The 4,527-nt window shown below is 47.5% G+C and overlaps 1 non-coding gene across 1 annotated transcript; it reads right to left on the reverse strand.

The window, feature by feature from the left end:
* Positions 1–4,180: 4,180 nt before the first annotated feature.
* On the reverse strand, positions 4,181–4,254 carry TRNAT-AGU. Its single transcript has one exon. It is a non-coding gene; the product is annotated as a tRNA-Thr (tRNA).
* Positions 4,255–4,527: the final 273 nt, after the last annotated feature.

The following is a 4,527-nucleotide window of genomic DNA, read 5'->3' on the forward strand; positions in this document are numbered from 1 at the left end:
TGTATCGGCTTTTTTGCTCTATGCTTTGTTTTACTTAATGATAAATTCTGGGTGCTTTCACCCTGCTGTGGTGGCTTTCCGCCTCTACCTGTTCTCAGATGCTTTCATCCTATGGAAGCGGCTTTCTGCTCTATGCTTTGTTCTATGCTGGGCGCTTTCACCCTGTGGTGGCTTTCCTCCCTAAGCCTTGTTAACCCACTGGTGCGAGCTCCGAGAATTCTTTAACTTATTCCCCACCCCTGGCTGTAGGGCATATGTGACTCATGGAGGGCACTTGAGCACTCACCCTTGTTCGACCAGTTTCTGGATGCCTGAGAGGACACATACACCAGACCACTGTCCTCGGTAAAAACTCCTGACCCCCAAGCAAAGACATAGCTCATGTTCCCTTTCCTTTCTGAGTCTCCCAGATGCTCGGTCTGTATCTGCTTTCTCTGTATCTTCAATAAACTCTGCTCTCACTGCTTGCTTGCCTTTGATTTTCATCCTGCACAAAGCCAAGGACCCTCTTGGCTCGTCCTGCGGGACCCCTCCTGGGCCTTAGGACCCAGCCAGCCTGCAATCAAAATGAGGTATTTATGATTATTATCCCCATTTTACATGTGCAGAAACTGAGTCACAGAGGGGTTGAGAAACGTGCCCAGTGTTGATCGCTGACAAGAAATAAACACAGCCAGTATGTGGCAAAGCAGCCTTGCTCCAGATTCTGTGTTCTTACCCAGTACACTGCCTTGCTTCTCATATATTTCAGTCTATATATTTCTTATTTGAATTTTCATCCTAGGGATTTACTGGTATGGTTAAACTTTTCTTAAATCATAATTATGTGATCGAGTCAAGATGATGCACTCAACGTTATCAAAAGAGTCACCAATCAATGAAAATGGAGCTGTCACCACAATTCAGAGAAACTGTCCCATTGAGGGGAATCCATGCAATCCCCACACCCCCCCAATACTCTCACTTATCCTGCCTCTGTTAAAACCCCTCAAGGCCCCCAAAGCTTTTGCATTAAAACAGTGGTTCTAAATCTGTTTGATCTTGAGATCTCTTTGCACTCTTAAAAATTATTGAGGATCCCCAAGAAGCTTTTGTTTATCTGGAATATATGTGTAAACACTTGAGATGTTAGAATTAAAACTGGGACACCTGGGTGGCTTCGTCAGTTAAGCGTCTGACTCTTGATATCATCTCAGTTCATGATCTCATGGTTTGTGAAATTGAGCCCCGTGTCAGGCTCTGTGCTGACAGTGTGGAGCCTGCTTGGGATTCTCTCTCTCCCTCTCTCTCTCTGCCTTTCCCCTGCTGCTTGGGATTCTCTCTCTCTCTCTCTCTCTCTCTGCCCCTCCCCTGCTTGTGCTTGTGTTCTCTCTCTCTCTCAAATAAATACATAAACTTAGAAAAAACCCGTAAGTTTAAAAAACTAAGATAATACACAAACATTTCATTTATTTAATTGATTTTAAAACAACAATAATAAATCTATTCCGTGTTAACATAAATAACGTTTTTATGAAACCATTTACAAAATAAAACTAAATTTAGCCAGAAGGATGGCCCTGTTTTACAGCTTTGCAAATCTCATTTACGTCGAGTTTAATGGGAGGCAGCCGGATTGTCATATCTAGCATTCAGTCTGTTGCGATGTTATTTTGATTGAAGTAGAACAAGGGAATCTGTCCTCAAACAGATAAGTAGTTGGAAAAGGGAAGAGCATTTGAGTGGACTTTTCCAAAACGTGGTGGATATTCTTCTTTCCTAATACACCAAAACTGAATAAATGGTGGTGTGGAATCTGAAACCACACTGATGAACATTTCCTAGTCTGTTACATTAAAATATCCTGGTATACTTTGCTCTTTATAGATCATCCATTGGTCCTTTGGAAGATATCAGTTCACCAAATTATGCATATTTTCCAAAACGTTGACATGTTTTGTTACACAATGTCGAAAAAATATATTTGTTAATACAACCACCAATCTCATCAGAAAGTTCTTTTAAATATTGGAAAATTGCCAAGCTCGTGGTGGTAGATGCTTTTTCCAGAATTACAGTTTTCACTCAGGAATTCACGTTTCATCCTTGGCAAGAAATACTGTCGAGTTGTTTTCCTTGAGGTGACAAGCTCATTTTGTTCGTTTTCAAGAAAATACCTGTTAGATACTCCGAATGAGCACAGTTTGCCTGTCAGTTATCTCCTCAAACAAAAAGTCTTTTGCGAAAAACACGGCCATGTCCACTAACCCCTCAATCACAAGTACTGTTCTCCGAACGACCTCAAGACTTCCCGTTCCCCCACACAAAAGATTAAAAAGCTGCGTACTCAAGTGTCTAGATTTAATAAAATTCGTAATGTTTACTGCTTCATAAAGACATTCTTAAGTGAAACTGGCTTTGTCTGTTTCCTGCCAAAGTGGTTGGTAAGGAATAAATACAGTGACAACGAGGGGCCTTGATTCCTGCTAAGGCGCCAGCAATTTTCACTTACCACTGCTTTCGCACATCAGTGCAAATGTCAACACAGTACGAAAACAACTTAACGTCTGAGTATCGTCGTGAAAACCCATTTGACCACCTGAAAGAGTCTTAGGGATGCTGAGGGGTCCGTGAACTACATTTTGAGAGTACTGCTGCCTTACATTATTTGAAAAGATGGACTAGTTGTCCAAAAACCTCAGATTTACATAATCCAATCAGCACGATCTGATCCATTTTAAAAAGTCACTGTCCACCAATGCCTGTGTTCCAAGCCCTGTTAGGTGCTGGGGGCACAGAGGTAGGCATATGTGGCTCCCCATGCCTTGGGGCTTAATTTTATTTGAGGAGACAGACAATGGACAAATAAAACAACTTCAGACTATTTCAAGGCCCTGAAGGCTGGCCTGGGGGAGGCAAGGGTTCCTTCCTATACAGAGAATGGCTGAGGAGGGGCCTCCCAAAGAAGTGATACACTTAACGAAGGCCACAAAATAAGGAAGGGCCCAGGAAACAGCATTTCAAGCACAGGACAAAGAAATTGCAAAGATCCTGTGGCAGAAATAGCATGGCATTTTTAAGGAACAGGAGGGGTGGGCTTAACCTGGGCCTGTTTCTCCTTTCTGGCTTTGCTTATTGTCTAAGGGTGCTCACCCAATCTAGTGGCTTCAACGTCATCTGCTGTGTGCATGGCCGATGGCCACAAATGCTTTTCTCCCGTTGACCCTCCCTAAAACCCAGACTTACACCCCCAACCAACATCTCCCCTTGGCCACGAATGCTCAAAACTGACCCGCTATAGAGACGGGCAGTAAAGATGCGCAAGAGAAACAGCAACATCCCAGCAAAGACTCAAGTCCTGTTACCAACAAAGTCGTCGCTGATTGGATTGGTGACAAGGCGCCTATGAGACCCACAAAGCTTCAACGCACCTGTATAGGTTTTCCCTTGCAGTGCCAACCGAAAGGTTGCAAAGGGCAAAAAGTGATCCCCCCAAAACAAGAGAAGAAACAAGACAGTAATTACCCAAATGCATGGGAGAGGTAGAGAGAGATGCTGCTTCTGGAGTAGGTGAATTTGACTCTTAGGAACACAGGCTGATGCCCTACCTGCCATCTCTGCAGCTCTTTGGGACTGTCCTGTTGCGTCGGACATCAATTTTGTTGAGTTTGACAAGAGTGTTCCTGGGTGACTGTTCCAAATCCCCATGCTTCGCGGCACCCCCAGGGACTCCGGTGCAATTGCTTTGGGTCAGGCCCTCCAGCTGCGTATTTGTGCAGCAGCCAGAGCCGCGGGCCTCAGGGGTCAGCCTCCCACCTGGCGCCCGGAAGATACAGCCTCTGACTCATCCTTCCCGCAGCCCCGGGGGCACGCTGGCCGGGTTCAGCGTGGACCTCGCCAGACGCGCCTGTGAGATGTGTGACACCGATCGCAAGACTGGAGGGGGTGACCCGTCAACAGCCGGGGTGGGGCGCTCGGAGGAGGAATGGGCAGAGGGGGCCCAGCTCGCCCTGCCCAGCTCAGCAAGGGGAAAGCTAGCTCGCGGGAGCCGCGGAGGTCCCAGGGAAGGACACCGCCGCAGCACCGAGCCCGCTAAACCGGCTTCTCAGGTTCACCTTCATACATCTAAAGCGAGGGGCGCTGGGTAGGGCAGCAGAGCAAAAGTGCGCACAGGTAAAAAGAGAGCCGGGACGCTCGGTTGAGGCACCGCTGGGATTCGAACCCAGGATCTCCTGTTTACTAGACAGGCGCTTTAACCAACTAAGCCACGGCGCCGCCCGCACGAACACCGCGAGAATCTGTTCCCCATCACCATTTAGTCCCTCTGCGGTGCGCATGCGCACAAGTTTCGTCCGCAAGAGGCGCATGCGTGGTATATAGTCCTGCCCACACCAGCGGCTGAGGCGAGGGGGTTGGACACGGAAGCCGGAAAAGTGGGAAGCGAGTGTTGCCCCAGGCCCGGGAGCGCTGGTCTTCCCGGTTGCTGTGGGGTCTGCGCCGCGGCGTGGAGCCGGATGGCCCTGTCTATGGGGGGGTGCCCGCGCAAGG

The sequence above is a fragment of the Panthera tigris genome, chromosome E2, assembly GCF_018350195.1.
Source record: "Panthera tigris isolate Pti1 chromosome E2, P.tigris_Pti1_mat1.1, whole genome shotgun sequence".
Classification (NCBI taxonomy): Eukaryota; Metazoa; Chordata; class Mammalia; order Carnivora; family Felidae; genus Panthera; species Panthera tigris.